Raw genomic sequence first — 17,832 nt, 5'->3', positions numbered from 1 at the left:
GCAGAGGTAATCAAGATAAACAATAGTGTTGCTGAGCAACAGAACGAGTGACCATAACTAGTGGCTGAGGCTAGCGAGCAAGCCAGACACCAACTGCCAAGGATGGTAAGGGTGATGGAGATCTGTGGTTGAGACCATCGGATATGGTGGAGATATTATACTTGTAGAGCATAGTAAATATAAGAATGATTTTTCTCTTGGAGACTAAGATTGGAGACAATGTCTTGAACATGGTGAGAGTGCTTAATCGCCATCTAATTGCCACCTTTGCATGTGTATGGAACACACTCAACACAGGAACCTGAGTGTGATTGCCACCCCGTCCAAGCCATTAATGCACTAAGTGGTGTTGACATGGGTGGTTACATACTATTTGTGTGAAGAGTCACCCAAATTCAAGAGATTTTTATTAATTATTATTATATAACTATATATTTAAAAAAAAGTTGAAAATCAAAAGATTTAAAAAAATAAATAAAAAAATATTAATATAACTAATTAATGAATACATGTTTGTGTGTGCACAATCAAATTAAAAAAGAAATTGCAATTAGATTATATAGTCATGTAAAGCAATATATGGCTATTGTTTGAGGGTTTCAAACAAAATTAAAAAGCTATTTGGACACCAAAACATGTTTTGACTTGTTTTAAAATTAAGATTAAATATTAATAAATATAATGTCTAACAAATTAGTTCAAAAGTAGTTTAATATGCCCTCTATCGTGATGAGATCAAGCCAAACAATCCATTTTGGGATTCAGATGATGGATGAAGCATAAAGAGATAAGGTCGAGAGGCGGCCATTAGTCAGTCTGAGCATGCGGGAACGACAAGTAGTTAAGGTTGTGCATAAGGGAAGAAGCATTTCACCCAGGTATTTTGGTGGGAAGAGACTCCGTCGGTGGGCATTTCTCTCTTGGGATGGTATGGCTAGTTAGTTCTGTGGTGGTGGTGTTTCTCCATAATGTTGGAGAGCTAGAGGAGGAGTTGCTTCTCACCAGCTCTGTCTGCGCTGTTTGGCTGCATGGAAAGCATTATCGGGTATGTTTCTTATCTAAATTAACCTCCACGTCCGCAACATGTCTGTCATAGTCGGGATAATGGAAGGGCTATGGGATGGTCCATAATGGTTTTCTTTGGAGGTCAATTGTATGCGGTTTATCTGCAAGAAGAATTCTATATTCAACGTGTTGTTTCTATCCTAGTCTTAGTCGTGTCTGGCACTCTCCTCTCTCACATGTGAAAAAGGCAGTAGGTTATTTGTGCGACTGGCTCTCCTCCAGGTTCTATTTGTCAATTGTCTAGTTTGATTCTATGAGTTCTATGGCATGGTTTGTTTGGGGCCTCGATCTGGCGAGGTGCTCTTTAATGTAAACAATATTATGGGTTTTTATTGCAACAACAAGGGATGGTTTTTTGGTTTCTTTGTGTAACGGGTGTTTCATCGAGTATATATATGGTGGAGCGGTCCACCTGGGACAAAATTGGTTATGTTTTGGTGGCTTAATCCTGACTTCGTCTGTCTTGCGCTACTCCATAATGTTAATGTAGCATGTATTTCTAATTCATGTGTCTACTGTGACTACATGAGCAAGTCTCGATTCAGGCTGGTGTCGGTGTACCTTCACTAGCCCAGTCGTGCTCAGTTTGAAAGCGCTCTTTTTGTGATGGCTTGGGGTGCAAGTTTGTCAGTTTCTGGAGGCCATGGTAACGACCATCACCAAAGGAAAAACATAGACAAAGTGTCACCATCTACCCGATCCCCGAAGAGGAGTGATTGACGCACCAATGCTCTAATCATCAAAGAGGCAGTGCAGGCCTATAATGTCTGAACTCCAGCTAATGTTAAGTAACTAATTACAACATGGGAGACATAACTCAACCGATGGGTAGTTTCCGATGTTCAGGTGGAATATTGGAGGGATCTTATCCTGGACCTAGGCAACACCCGTGGGTGTACCACATAGTACAAGCATATTGTTCACTTATATTGGATTATGAAGAGTTTGGTGGCCAAAGCCACTATGACCCCTTAGATAAATGTAGGGGAGCCTGATCCGAGGTTGCATGAAATTCAAAAGGAATTACAGCTGATCCAGGTCCAGATTTAGCAACAAAAAAAGTGCCTTGGTCGCATTGAGGAACACATTCTGTGTCTCCCCCAGTCAAAACTATCGGGTTCGAGTGCAAAGGACCCAACCCCTGTGGAGTCCTTAGATTAGTAGATGTTAGCATGTTTAGCTTTGTTGGATTTTTTGTTGGTTTTTATTGTTATATATGTCAGTTACTATAGAATTTTGTAGATATCTAAATAGACACTAGTGGCTAGATATTCAGGCCTATAAGGCCTTGTTGGACAGACTCAAAACTTTCAAATTTTGGATGGCATATAATGTGTTTCGGTGGTCAACATACCTGGTTTCCCATAGGGAAGGTTGAGACCACTGAACGTCTTTTTGTGGATGTAACCTGCATTTATATTGAATGAATAAAGGACCTACCCAACTTACAAAAAAAAGAAAGAAGTTTAATATGATAATATATACTAGAAAATTAATAAAAAATTGAAATAACAAGGTATAGGGGCTTTTCTCACTATTCCCTATATAGTCATTTCAACGAGCTTGGCATTGCTTTGCTCCATGTTTAGTTATATTTAGAAAAAGGCTTCTTTTCTAATCTCCTTTCGAACTAAAACAAGAATATGGGCAACTTTCTAGTGGCCCTACAAACTATAGGAGAAGTCCCAACATTCTCCAAAGATATCCCTAAGAATTCCACCACCATATCAACCCATGCATTTAGGTTGCATCATCTTCTCATACTCAAATTGCTTTTAGATTTGTGAATGCATGAAGACTTTCATTTCAACCATATCTCCAACTCTCTATCACTTTCAACTTGTTTTCATCCATACCTGCAATCGTCTTTCCACTGACTCCTCTTCCGAACATTGTTCTCCATCAAGCTTTAAATGCTATTCATCTCTCAATCACAACATTTAATGCATCTTTTAATCAAAGCCAAACAACAAAGAACACAACAATTGTTCGTTCACTGGTGATGGGACATTTTTTTCCCTATAAACATTCATGTGCCTTAGCTAGTATACGACTAGGGAATAGATCCTTACAACACACTTGTAGGAAGCCCAACACTTTGACTATGTGGTACACCACAAAGCCAAAGCCTTAAAGAAGAATTATAATCGCTAAGGTTGGAAGTAATAACCACCAAACAAAGCCTTGACATTAGAGACAAACCTAATTACCCTAACCCAACTACTACTAGAGCTCAAAACTAGACCAATGTTGCAAAGTGTAGACCATGGTTGCATCATTGGTTACGCCTCCTTCCTGAACCCACACGCAGAGAACCAAACACACAAAATAATATTTATCATTTTGACTACGAGTGGATTTTTAGCACTAGCTATTGTGGGATTTAATGTAATCTTTCACACATGCTTACAATTGCAACTATTTAATGAGTGGATCCTGGAGATGCAGATGATATCTATCATGGGGTAACTTCGGGTATTTCTTCCCCTTTGTTGATTACCATATAACCTCCCCTCACGTAGACACTGAAGTTAGCTTAATGACCCACCATTTTGTTTTCCCCTTTTAACACTTAGAAGTATTCAATTTTTTTTAAGGTTATTGGCAAGGTCTAATGATCTTTGGATCAATCTAGACACACTTGTTGTTTTAGAGATCCTCCGTGAAGAAAGGGATCATGGGATGATGGAGGAGTTGCTTATGCAAATGACACATACTATTAGATACATATAATAAGAAGATTTTTTTCTTTTTCTTTTATTATGGCACACCTTATTGATAATTTAGTGTTTTTTATGATTGTTGTCATTGTGGACACTTTATAACATAGAGAAACTTTTTAAAATACGTAAAACTCTCTAACTTGATGATAAGTAGTTTTTTTTTTCTAGGTTGTTTATTGGTTTTTTTGCATCTCATACCTCATGCACTTTATTGTTATTGTGGTTTGGGTTAGGAATAAGTAGTTATTTTTTATGTGGTTGATTGGATTTGTTTTGCTCCTCATGCCTTGGGCACTTTCAAAATGTAGACTCTTTTTTTTTTTGAAGTACGAAGTTACAATGTTTTTCTTGCAAAAAAATATATTAAAGAAGGTTAGTAAGTCCAACTATAAGCAGGGGATCATCACTATCCTTAGGGCCAAACCCCATTCATCAATGTTGTGGTTTGGGTTATGAATAACTAACTCTTAACTATGATCACTATGCTTGAGCTCTTTCAACTTTCAAGCTTCTGATGAGGTGAGAACAAGCATGAAGAACTTGTGATTTTGTTGTGTAATTGGCAAGACCCAATGATGTTATTGCTTCTAATGCTCCTTCACAACATGGCCAACATAATGGCAATGCCTTCCATCACAACACTAGGACTACATAAATCTAACATGATAAGAAAGAAAGGCAACATGTGTTTAGCACACACCAAGCACTTCCCAAGAAATAAAAGTGTTTGTACAAACGAGCCACATCTAACTCCATTTCTCACTCATTCACAACAATATGCATTTAAAAATTCATATGAGTTAGTGAGTTGTCATACTTTGGAAAGCTTCTAGGACGTCAATTGTCATTAAGCATAACATTAGCCTCTTTCTTCTATATGAGAAAAAGCACACTCCCACTTTAAGTGGTTGCCATATTGTTTCTAACTGAACAACACAAAGGGAATTTATTCCTTAATCATGCTAATACATAACCTATAATTTAAACATGACTTTTTCAAGAAACATACCTAGATGTTAAGGCTACGCCACATAACATGTGCATCTTTCAAATCAAATGTCATGTCTGAGTGTTAATTATATAGCCAAAATTGCGTAAACCTTGTATCCAACCTCGTACTTTTATGAGATATGCGATTTAATGTATCCACTATATCAATAATAAAATCTTAGTATATGGCCTATATTCAATTAATATTTATTTATTTATTTTCAAAAGTGGCAAAAGCTATCATAAATCAATTTTCAATTATAGTGAGGACAACCATTATTGATTGCTATCCATAAATGGGATTGACTCAAACCATGCCTCTTGAAATAACCAAATGATAGTCTTTGAAATAACAAAATGGTAGTCTTTAAGAGAGAAACTTTTACTAGTGTGTCAAATACCGTTAGATTTGGGCCATTAACTTGTTTCCTTCCTTTCTTTTGAAAAAAGATAAATCTTACTCCTAACTAATATCCCAAAAAAACTAATATCCCTTATAACCATCATTAAAATTTCCTCTATGTTTTTTAGTAAAAATTAAACTTACTTTTCGTTGAAAAAATTAACCTTAATTTTAGACATAAAACTGGATACTACCTCCATTCCAATTTGTTACCTCTAAAACTGGATACTACCTCCGTTCCAATTTGTTACCTATTAAGTTAATTTATCTCGCTAATTTTCACCAAAGACTATTTCTCATTTTTATGGGATTACGCTAATTCAACGAGTAAAATTCTTCTTAGGTGTGAGATTCACGTCTGTGAAAAGCCTTTACCAGGTGTGACTGGTGCGTAATATGGACGGTGAATTAGAACTTTGAAAAAGCGGAAAAATTCAAGCTTTCCCACACTTGAAGGCATCCAATTCATAGAAATAAGTAGTTTATCATCAAAGCAGAGCTAGAGGAAACAGAACGAAACGAGAAACGAAGAACAACTAATAATTGCTCATATACACAGCTTCTCTGCAAAGCTCATGATCACGAGGACGTCCTTGGAATCGGAAGGAAGAGGATCTGGGTGGGTTAGGGTTTCGAAATTATCATAGTCGATCTCTTTCCCATAAGCTAACGTTGTCAGTGTGGAAGGGTTTGGCGATTAACAGCGTTGTTACACCCCGTTTCTGAGGTTGGGTTCGGCTCACCAGGTATTTATTGATCAGCGTTCATCGCTTTTTGCTCAGAATAGAGTTGACAGAAACTCCCTCACGATTTTTATAATTAATTTGAATCCTTCAAATCGCTCTGAATTGGCCTTTGAACGATAGGAATAGAAAGTGGGTAGAACTTTTCTCAAGATTTCCAAAGTTTATGTCACCTGAAACGGGCAATGGCAACCGAATTAGAAATGTGTCTAGAGGGTTTCGGATGATAAGGAACGTGAAGCTATCCATCTCTCTGCCTATAATATGCAAATAAAATTGATTAGTAATGTATTAATAGGCCTTGTAGTAACACAGTAAAGCAAAATATTTAGAAAATTGATTAGCAATACAATAAGATAATAATTAGATAAAATTTTTCATTATCCAACATATTATTACAATAGTAGGTCAGTGGGACTAAAGAGCACATCAAGTGTGAAAGCAATGTGTGAGTGTGAAAGCAACTGTTAGATCAATTTTGAAAACAAAAGACAAAGAAATAGGTGTCTGGTTAAAAACCTAAAAAGGGTGAATGTCTAGTCAAGAAAAAATATAAAATAAGGTGCAAGTCCAGGAGAGTCTCAGTGCAAGAACATAAGAGAGGATTTCAATGCCTTGTGCTGCCATAAGGGCTCTAGATTGACACTGAAACTAGAGTTGGCAAGGACATGTGGTGGGGAGCCATGTAGGCCCTAGATTGGAGTTGACACTGACACTATAGTTGGCAAGGACATGTAGGGGGGGCTGCCACACAAGCTCTAGTTTGGAGTTATCAATAATTGTAAATGGGCCAATGCACTAGTGGAAGATATCTTCCTTGGCAATGGTTGTGAGCAGTGACTAAGAGTAATCCACTGCATGATTTTGGGTGGAATGCTAGATAGGGAAATCTGTTGACGTTAGCAAATATCTGGAGTCAACTTTTACATGGAGCTCATAATATGAAAATGCCCAAATCATAGTATCCTCCTTTAAGATGAATCCTCCCGTTTGCAGTACTGGCTTAGTGTTTTTGGCTTTTTAGTTTTTTCATTTTATGGTAATTTGTAATAAGGTTTATTTTATGGGGTTGAATACATAAGCAAAATTCTAGAATCAAAATAACATGAATGGAATATTTAGGTTCAAGTAGCGGAATCAATGAACTTGCCTAGAAATCAAAATACACATTTCTATTCTACCATGATCTCAAGTTCACAATATTTAATGTCATGACTCACAAGGTTCACCGAACTTCAACCTCGAGGTTCAAAATTTGGCGAACCTAAAATCGAATTTGAGGTTTGGCGAACCTCATCGAACCTCATGGCCATTGACCAAGTTCGTAGCTCAAGCTCATAACCTCATGTTACACCTCAAGTCCATGATAGCATTTTCTATGTTTATAGATGTTGATTTCTTACTATTTTATGCTATATTTCATTTTAAAGTTAATATATGTACATATAGCGAACATAATGATGTACCTCATCAAAAAGTTTGAACTCAAACCGATCATAATCATTGCCGAACCTGAACTCGAACCTGAACCGTGTGAATTAGACTATATTTATGCAAACCAACACATCTAGAATTGCATTCACTAATCCATTGTGCTTTAGGCAAACATAAGACACAATGAACACACATTTGTAAGCAAATATTCACTTATTAATCATGAAGGGATGCAACAAATGAATTACACGATTCTTCATCAGTGATCACAAATTTGCATGATTACATTATATTGACCCAATGGGAGTTTGAAATTTTGATTACACAATCCTCCTCTCAAGTTCCTCTTGTGAAAGGAAGTCCATTACAATATCTACATGCAAAAATTTACAAGAGAGTTTCAAGGAGTTACAAAAGTGTACCTCTTGACATCGCTTCTTGAGTCTTGACTCTTTGCATGCTCCCCCATTCCATTTTTCTTTTTTATTGAAAATTTAAGATTTGTGTTAAAAATTGGCATGGCCGCACCATAAAACGTAATAACACAAACAAAAATGGGCTTTTTGGAAGTTAGTCTTACATATATTGTCCAAAATTCAAAATTACTGTTCAAGGATTCAAGTGTTCTAACTGTTAGCAAAGCAAGAAATAGTCCCGTTGGTATAGATACTCAAAGTGGTATTACATTTTTATTTATGTTAATCCATTATTACTATGAGAAAACAGTCACCTAATTATTTATTATATTTTAAATATGTACCTAATTATGTATTTATTAATTTACGAATTAATTACATAGTTATGAAATCATCATTATATCTAACAATCAGGAGCGCAAATGTCTATGTATAATCAATTCCTTCCTTTTGAGCATAACCTTTGGCAACTAAACAGGCTTTATGTTTATCAATTTAACCATTTGATTTATAGTTTGTTTTACACACCCATTTAGTACCAATTACATCCTTTCCTTTGGGTAATTTAACGAAACTCCATGCCTTCATTCCATTATTTTTTCTTTGATGCTTTTGCATAATTTTTTTTTTTTGTTAACAGAGATGGTTATGGGATTTCATTAAATGTTTGGCAAAGATCCACAATTCCGGTTACAAATAGTGAGGCTGGTTTCTGAGTGTCTCTCCAACAAGAGGGACATAGCACATACGCTTATGAGTCGCCTCTTTTTACATTTTATAATATGAACTTTTGCTGCTGATTTCCCGAGCTTATGAATGCATACAAACTGTTTCAATAAAATGCAGTAAAACATGGATATTTAGGGGATTGGATCCCAAGAGGTTTCATTGTCTCTGAGAATAGTTCCGGCAGCTAGCTGGACTGCCTTGTTTGCCTCTATGTCTGCTTCTTTGTTATTTGCTCTCAGGACATGAAAGAATTTCAAATTCAGGAGCTTTGTCATGTCTTTGATCCTTGTAATTGTCCTTGCAAGCCACAGATCTGCTGGATTAGTGTTGGTCGCCACTGCTTTGATGATGACTTGGGAATCACCAAAGACATTTGCCTCCTTGTGTCCCAGCTCTTTGAGAAGTTTGATCCCTTGAAGAAGGGCCATCGCTTCAGCTTGTATGCTTGAGGAGTGGCCCAGTCCCCAAGCAAATCTGTGTATAGAAGTTTCTTCTGGGTTTATAATGAGCCCTCCTGCGCCAGCAATTCCTGGGTTTCCCTTGGCTGCCCCGTCAAAGAAGAGAGAAGGAAGTGTTTGCTTGGACATCCAAGATTGAAATTCTTCTTCGTTTTTCCTGATTTGCCAATCTTTGAGGGATGTAGGTGAGATTTTTGATTTTTGAAATTTGAGATTGAGAGCAGCTCCAAACTCAATATCTTGCTGACTTAGGTTTGTATCATCACTTTTGTCTCTCAGCCACTCAATTAACTGACATTTCACTGTATTTGCAACTAGTCTGAAGTCCTGTTCCTTGTTTCTGAATATCCTTCTATTCCTCTCCAACCAGATTTTCCAGCTGATGAGTTTAGGCAGAGCAGTCCATGCTGCCTTGACGATTTTGTTTTTTGGATTTGGGCCTAGATATCTGGCCATCCATCCAGCAAACAGGTCCGGGATAGAGCGGGGGAAGGTGAACATAAAATTCCATGATCCAAGAAGCTCATGCCAGATAAAACCTGCGAATTTGCACTCTAGCGTGAGATGAAGGGCGGATTCCAAACTTTCCTTGCATAGCGTGCATCTTGATGGCCCGAAAATGCCCCTTTTTTGTAACCTGTCGTCTGTTAGAATTTTTTGGTGGCAAAGCAGCCAGCAGAAGTGATCGATTTTTGGTATAGAAGGGAAATTCCAAATGCCAACCCAGGGGGCAGGATTGGGAGGTACGTGAGGCCGCTCCATGCACTTGGTGTAGCCCTGAGCCACCGTGTAGCCAACCTGTTTCGGACCCCAGCCTCTCACATCTTTCCTTCGTGCGTGTGATGGAGCCAGCCCATGCATCATTGTTAAAAGCGCAGCAAAATCTGTTTGCAATGCGGGTGGAACTGGGAGCTGTTTCCAACCCGTCCAACAGTCGCCACTCCAATTCAAAAAGTCCCATAACGTTTTGATGTTTGCTTCAGCCATCCATCCCTTCAACTCGGTCATGGAGCCCGAATTTGCTAGCGGGGGCCTGTTCATTATACTATCGTCCCACAAATTGATGAATTTTCCATTTCCCGGTATCCAAAAGGAGTGATTTCTTATCAGTGGGCCAGCTTTGTTGTTGAGCATGCTGAATGGGGTTCTGAGATGAGTTTTGGGCTGCTCCAGGCATCAGAGTCTCTGTCCTCTGAAATATTTTCTCCATAGTGCTAAGTGTACCCAACCTGGTTTTGGAGCTATGATTTTCCAAATCAATTTGGCTCCCATGGCTAAGTTTTGAGCACAGAGGTCTTTGAAATTCAGCCCTCCCTCCTGAAGCAGTCTGGTGACAATTTCCCAGTTGACTAGAGGAATCCTCTTCTCGTTTTGCTTGCCTCCTTTCCAGAATTTTTTTCTGATTAGCTCCTCCATCTTCTTAATGATTCCCACAGGAGCCAAGAGAACAAAGAATTGGAATAACGGTAGGCTGCTAAGCACGGCTTTGATGAGCACTGATTTTCCCGCAATGTTGAGCCAGGAGGATCCCCAGGCTTGCATTTTTGCTTTGAATTTTTCTATCTGAGGATACCAGTCTTTGCTCAAGGCCCTCTTATGAAAGATGGGCAACCCAAGGTATTTAAAAGAGGTCCAAGTTGAAGAGGCTGCAAAGCCTAGACATCTGGCAATGGAGTTTGCGGATGAAGCAGAGATATTCCAGCAGTAGATATGGCATTTGCCCTTATTTAATTCACTGCCCGAAACTTTACAGTAGTCTTCCAACACTTCTTTAAATTTGATTGCTGAAAGAGGAGTTGCAGCCCCCAACAGCAAGGTATCGTCCGTGAAAAGGGTGTGATTGATGTTCTTTACCCCTCTTGCTATGCACAGGCTAGCTATATCTTGATCTTGCCGTTTCTTATCTAAATAAAAGCCGAGGACAGAAGCCTGCATCACAAAGAGAAGGGGTGAGAGGGTACATCCCTGCCTCAGCCCTCTAGAAGCTTTGAAGAATTCAGCAGCCCTACCATTCACCAAGGGAGCAATCCAGGGTTCCGATATACAAGCTCTGATCCACTTGATAAAATTTTGACCAAAACCCAGCTTGTGCAGAACATCAAACAAAAAGCTATGTCTTACACGATCAAATGCATTTGCTAGATCTAGTTTAATGACCATACCTTTTTCTTTTCGACGAAGACTGGAATGAATCGCCTCTTGGACCAGGACGAAGTTATCCACAAGTTGTCTGCCATGAATAAATCCACCTTGATTCTCTGGGATGATTTTGGGGAGATTTTTCCTCAACCTGTTTGCTATCACCTTGTTTATCACTTTGTACCCAATGTTACATAAGGAGATTGGGCGAAGTCTATTGAAATAGTTTGCACCTTTTTCTTTAGGGATGAGGGCGAGAAAAGTTGAATTTGTGCAACCTCCAATTTTTTGACACTCTTGGGACTTCTGAATCATTTTAAAGAACTCCTTCTCAACAATCTACCAACAGGTCTGGAGAAATCTAGGTGTAAAACCATCCGGTCCCGGGGCTTTGTCGGGATCCATTGCAAAGAGGGCGTCCCTGACTTCATTTTTGTTGATTTTGCCTTCAAGAACCTGATTCATTCTAGAAGTGATAAGGTTGGGAACAACGTCCAGCAGATTAGCGTTTTGGCCAGCCTCCATGTCTTCCCTATACATCTTCTCAAAATGTTCTGAAGCTGCCTTTTTGATGCTGGCAAAATCCTTTAAGGTGCAGTTATCTTCTTTGATTTCAAAGATGGAGTTACGACATTTCCTGGCTTGAGCTTGCTTATGGAAAAAAGAGGAGTTTCTATCGCCTGCTTTGAGCCATAGACTCCTGGACTTGAGCCTCCAGAATTCTTCTTCTGCCAGACAGGCCTTGTGAAATTTATGTTGTAGCTGAGACTCCTTGTCTAGCTCTTCTTTGGTGATTTCAGCTGCTTCTAGATGAAGATGTTGCTTCTCTGGAGCGCTTTGGATTTTTTTTCTTTCAACAACAGGATTGGGCAAGGTCTTAACCTAGTTTTTCAGCATAGCTTTTACTCTTCTAAGTTTTTCCTCCCAAACAAAAAAAGGGGAACCCTTGATTGCATCTTTCCAGCAATCTCTGACCTTTTGCATGAAGTTTGCCTCTTTAGTCCATAGTGAACTGAATCTGAAAGGGATTGGCCCCAGATCCTTGGGAGTTAGCAGCTCTAGACTAATGGGCTTGTGATCTGATACACTGCTATGAAGAATGCGCATTCTAGCCTCTAGCCCAAGAAGCAGGAAGGAACTTTGAACAAAAAATCTATCAAGTCTTGCTGCTATGTGTCCGGGACCAGCTCTCTTATTTGACCAAGTAAACTTACCAGTAATCGGCTTGATGTCTAGCAGGTCCCAGTCCTACATGAGGTGTTCCGCCCATTCTCTTGCCGGATCCCTAACGATGCTGCCTCCTCTTTTTTCCGACGAGAGGAGGGTGAGGTTGAGATCTCCGGCTATGATTATATTTTCCAGGTTCTCTAGATCTGCGAGGCTTTTTATGGAGTCCCAACAATTTTTTTTCTCACCTGCATTGTTAGGAGCATACACATTGAATAGACAAATAATCTCCTTAGTTTCTAAACGCTGCATTTAAAAAAAAATCCAATGGGTATTTAGGGACTTAGAGATTATTGAGAACTTACTAGGGTTCCAAAGCAACCCAAGCCCTCCCGAAGCTCTACGGGTAGAAATTGCATGCGCTCCGCTTTTATTCCAAATTTTTTTACTTGCTTGGAGGAAAGCTGTGTCCTCCAATTTAGTCTCCTGGATGAGGAGGATATCCGAGGCTTCCAGTCTTATTAAACTGTTCATTGCTTCTTCCTTGGCTGTGGTGCCCATTCCCCTACAATTCCAGGAGACCATCTTCATCATTTATTTTTGTTGTGGTGAGAGCCCTGAGATTGATTCCTCGTCATCTTCGGGGTTTTTGCCAGCAGCTTCTCTAGCGTTGGCTCGCTGCCCTGAAGTTTTTCCTTGTAAGTTTCTTGTTCTCTTTTTTCCTTTGCAGACTTGCGTCCTCTTGTGGATCTTCTGGGAGAAGATTGAGAGTCTCCTATTTCTCCTTCTTCCTCTGATTCCTCGGATTCTTGGGTTTCCTCCTCCTCTTCTGAAATCTTCCCTTTGGATCTCTCTGTTGCACTTTTGATGGAGGGGGAGGCTTTAGATGGAGAAACCTCCTTTGGGATCTCTGCCTCCTGGGAGATCATGATTTCAGATCCAAGAATCTCGAATTTATTCCCTTGACTTTCCATGGATGGTTTCTGAGCAGGACCCGTCTGTGGAGCTTTAGCATTTACGTTTGCATTCTTCTTGTGAGAGGTTTTGGAGCGCTTTGCCTGGTTCCAGCCCTCTTCCTTCCCTTTTTCTTCCACACCATTGGACGGACAGTCTCTGGCGAAATGTCCATAGATGTGGCACTTCTGGCATTTGAACGACAACTGCTCATAATCCAGTTTCTGTACATGAGTCCAGGGGCCTACGATTATTTTGATGGCTTCCGGTAGTTCGATCTCTAGATCTACCTCCACGCAAATTCTGGTGCAGTCATACTGATATTTGCTGTTAGCCTTGTCTATAAATTTGCCAAGGGTATTGCCTATGTGCTTCAGAGAATCCCAATTCCAACAATGCACTGGAAGGTTGGGGAGTCTCACCCACACCGGGACCGCTGTAGGCACATCCACTGCCGGATCGAAGTCTGGCGTCCATTTATTCAAATACAGACCTTGAGGGCCCATGAAGTAAGGGCCATTCCGGAAAATGAGATCTTTGTCCTCTTTTGCGGTGAACTCAAACAAAAAGTAGCCTCTCCCGAGGAAGTATGAGGTTACCTTGTCTTTTATCAAAGGTGCCCAGTTCCTGGTGACCCAGTTCTCTGTGGATTTCGGGAAAGCCAGAGTCCTGTGAACTGGCCAACAAGGGCACGATCTGCCAGAGACAGGGCCACTTGGATCGGTCCTTTTGGCGGAAGGGCGATCTTAGGGATGTCATCTAGTTTCTTCACAAATTTTGCAGCTTCCATGTTCTTCTTCTTGGGCAAAGAGGCCAACAAGGATTTGAAAGCCTCAGCGGCAGAAGGTGGAGGAGGAGAGGGAGGCCCTTGTGGGGGAGTCAGTGCCTCCATGACGAGCTAGCTTGGAAGCCCCAACCAGGGCAAGGCGGCCACGGCCAGCAGCAAAACCCTCAGCGGAGGCGCGCAAGCTGCAGAGCGATAGAAAAAATGCTTCTGCATAATTATCTAGGCCATCCATCTTCATTACTTGAGCCATAAGTGCAAAATTTACAATGGAACTTTGTGATCTAGTAATTCTTTTTTCAAATTTTCTATCGAACATATCACTTTTAGAATGACCTCTGGTTAGCCACTTAGGCTTTTTCTTATCATCATCTACCTTAAGGTCAGATCCATTGCCAATTTCTACCTCATTCTAAGTTGATTTTATCTGTACATATTCTGGCTGATAAAATCCTTGCTCATCAAATACAACAACTTTGCTTATTATGATTGGTTTTGCTTGAGGATCAAATACCCTGAAGCTTTTTGTTTCAATACTACACCCAATAAAAATATACTTCATGCTTTTACTATCCAATTTACTTCTCTTTTCCTAGGCACACATGCAACCTAAAGCTTTCATATGCGCAACACTTGGTTTATATCTTGACAAAGCATCTTCTGGAGTTGCATTCAATATTGCTTTCGTAGGATATCTATTGAGAGTGTAAACTGTTGTGTGCACCACTTCATCCCAAAACCTACTTCTAAGAGACTTAGTCTTGAACATGCTTCTAGCCATTTCAACCATGGTCCTGTTTTTTCTTTCAAAAACTCCATTTTGTTGAAGAGAGTATCAATTGGTAAACTCTTGCTTTATTCCATTCTTTCTACAATAATTCAAAAATTCATTAGATTTATATTCTACCCCATTATCTGTTCTCAGGGTAAGAATTTTCAAACCACTCTGCTTTTCAACCATTTCCTTGAACTCCAGGAAAGAAGGAAACGTCTCAGATTTCTCTTGCAAAAATACACCTAAGTCTTTCTGGAATAATTATCAATGAAGGTAAGAAAATAGCACGCCGTTCCAAAAGCACTGTCTCCATTGGACCACACAAATCTGAATGTATCAATGTTAGATGTTCTCTAGCCTTTCATGTTCCATTTGAGAAACTCTCCCTGTGTTGCTTCCCAAATATGCTTCCTTCATGTACTTCATCATCCACATTGATATAAGGAAGACCATGTTGAAGTGTGTAACTAATGTCGATCTTCATAATTATATTTGAGTCATGATGTATTGTATTTGTCAAAATAAAATTTTATTGTTAAATAAATTGACTTATTAAAGCATGGGTTTCATGCTTGGGTCAATTGTCAATAGGTCAAAGCACCCATTGAGTGCTCTAGGATTTTTTTGAGTCAAAGTCAAATGTAAACCCTTCTTGGGATAATGGTAGCAAGGAAAGAAAATTTATTTTGGTCATTTTGAACCCTCCACCCATCAAGTCGGCCTCAAATTGGTTCCAACATAAGTCGGCCTCTACTATTAGTCATGTCGGCTCAATATACAGGCAGAAACAACTATAAATACGCGTGTGAACTCGACCCAATTGCAGAGAAGTCAAGGAAGTTCGGATGGATTACAGGAATGCGAAGTTACAGGACAACGAAGTTACAAGACAGAGAAGTTAATGATTACAGGACAGTGGAGTATTACAGGACAGTAAAGTAAATTATTATAGGACAATGAAGTATTTCAGGACAGTGAAGGTTAAATTGTAGGACACTGTCACTATTTCAGGACGAAGGTTAAATTGCAGGACATTGTTACTATTGCAGGACAAACATTGAATTGTAGGAAGACTGTCTTCATGTTTGGTTAGCTTGATGGATGGAGGGGTAAAATCTGTGTCAAAGGTCTTGATTGTCTCACTGTGATATGAATCTGCTAAGGAAGAGTTTGACTGGGTTTTCCTCTCCTTAGGGGTATTGCCCTGGCTGAGCGCCTACATTTGGTGTCCCTTTGTTTTATGGTTTTGTTAGCTGTTTGATGAACAAATAAATAATTATAAGAAGAAGAAGAATAATCTAATCAAGAAATCTCAAGCATCTATCAAAAGTAAAGAGAAATCAATATAATAGATGACCTGATCTCATTGTCCTAGATTTCTCAACATGGTATCAGAGCTATGGTTAGAAGTATAAGGGCAACAAAAATCAATTTTGTGTAAGGAAGAAAGGTTACATCTCTAGACTTCAAAGCCAAATTACTTAAAGAAGAGAATGAGCTTCAAAAGATCACGTTTTTCGGACTTACCTCTGTAATTAGGGCTGTAGAACAGAGCTTAAAATCAGAAGTGCGAAGGAGCCTAGAAGCACCTCTTGGGAGATCCAAAGGGTTAGTCCATTAGCCTACTCAAAACCAAGTCTCCTGAAAGGAAGAACGAAATTCTGGGCGTAAATTTAAAGGGTCTGTACATGAAGTTTAAGGTCTGTATTTTCCTCTAAAGGCCAAAGTTCTGAAGTTCTGTAGTGACCAAATCTCATATCTGGAATATTTTTTGAGGACTATAAGAAGTCCCCTTATCAAGCGAAGAATTTACTTGTCAAAAGAATCCAGACCAAGCTGTATAGAACCTTCATAAGCCTATCAAAAAGATCTGTCTTAAAGTTATAGTCACTCTTTGAAGAGGCCGAAGAAGTTGAAAGAAATAATAGTTGCAATGTCGCAGTAGCTATACACAGGTCCGAAAGATTGTAGTCCTAATACAAGTGATCTGAAGTTACAGTAGTACCCAGAAGTCCGAAGATATCAGAAGATTACAAAAGATGCAAATCATATGAAGTCTCGAAATTGGAGTAAGGTTTGAGAGCCGAAATAAGTATCAATTAGCTAAATCATAAGGAGATAGATCAAGTATTCTTGAGGCTGGAAAAGTCACCTAGTAAGGGAACAAAACCAACATCACTCATCAAAAGATTGAAGGCTTTCAACAATCATGGTTGACTAAGGTATGTTGTCATAAGGTATCTGCATTTGCATAGTTGAGCAAAAGGTCTGTCTTTGATTGTGTTGAGATTTTCTACGAATATCTTGATCATAGAGTTTGTAGACTTCATCTTTGGAATCTAGGATAATGCTTGAAGTAGAAAACCCTTGTCAAGTAAGAATCCATAACCTTAATTTGATAGAAATCGTAGTTCTTGTCTTCTAGGGTTTGTAGTCTTCATATTATTGAAGGTCTTTGTTTTTGTAAAACCCTTGTTGATACTTGTAAAACCTAGTCTGTATAGAATCCCTAGTATTTGGTCTATAGGAAGTCTAGGATGAATGTCAATCCCCTCTAAAGATTCCATGAATTCTCTAGTTCGTTATCTTGCTCTTGTACTTGTATACTTTTCGTGGTACTTGTCTAGCAAATATTGCAGGTACATAAAGAAATGTTGAATTTATGCAAGTGAGAGTTCTTCAATATGAAACCCTACAAGGTTTGTAAAAGAAGTAACTCAAGGTACATAGAAAGATTTATAGTAAAATCTTCTTCATATTACAAGCAGTCTTTTTGAAATTTGTTCTATATTACGAACTCTTTCATGTATTCAAATCTTAAATATTCTTGTTAGGGTGATCAATCATTAGATTGAATCTACCCTCGTTATATTATCATTTTGATCATTCTTATGAAACCCTAACCTTTAGGGTTCACTGTAAAACCCTAGCCTCTTGATGCTAAGGGTATGTCGATGAAACCCTAGTCTACTTAGGGTTTGTACAATGAAATTCTATCCTTGCTTAGAGTATGTTAACAATGATGTCGAAACCCTAGTCCACTTAAGGTTGC

General features: G+C 39.0%; 1 protein-coding gene across 2 annotated transcripts in view; it reads left to right on the top strand.

Annotated features, from left to right (window-relative positions):
- Nucleotides 1-5,499: 5,499 nt before the first annotated feature.
- Nucleotides 5,500-17,832, top strand: part of LOC149152256 (ubiquitin fusion degradation protein 1 B-like) — a 166,138-nt gene continuing 153,805 nt past the window's right edge. Inside the window, exon 1 of one of the 2 annotated variants that reach the window (XM_089446080.1) lies at nucleotides 5,500-5,927. The gene's annotated coding sequence lies outside the window, so the exon portion shown is untranslated. The remainder of the gene's footprint in view (nucleotides 5,928-17,832) is intronic. The other variant, XM_089446078.1, reaches the window with a different exon arrangement.

The sequence above is a fragment of the Pinus tabuliformis genome, chromosome 9 (genome assembly GCF_031772625.1).
Source record: "Pinus tabuliformis cultivar Carrire ecotype Pingquan chromosome 9, CPIR1, whole genome shotgun sequence".
NCBI classification, from domain to species: domain Eukaryota; kingdom Viridiplantae; phylum Streptophyta; class Pinopsida; order Pinales; family Pinaceae; genus Pinus; species Pinus tabuliformis.
Note: the sequence above shows the minus strand (reverse complement) of the source record. Positions and strands in the feature narration are given on the sequence as shown.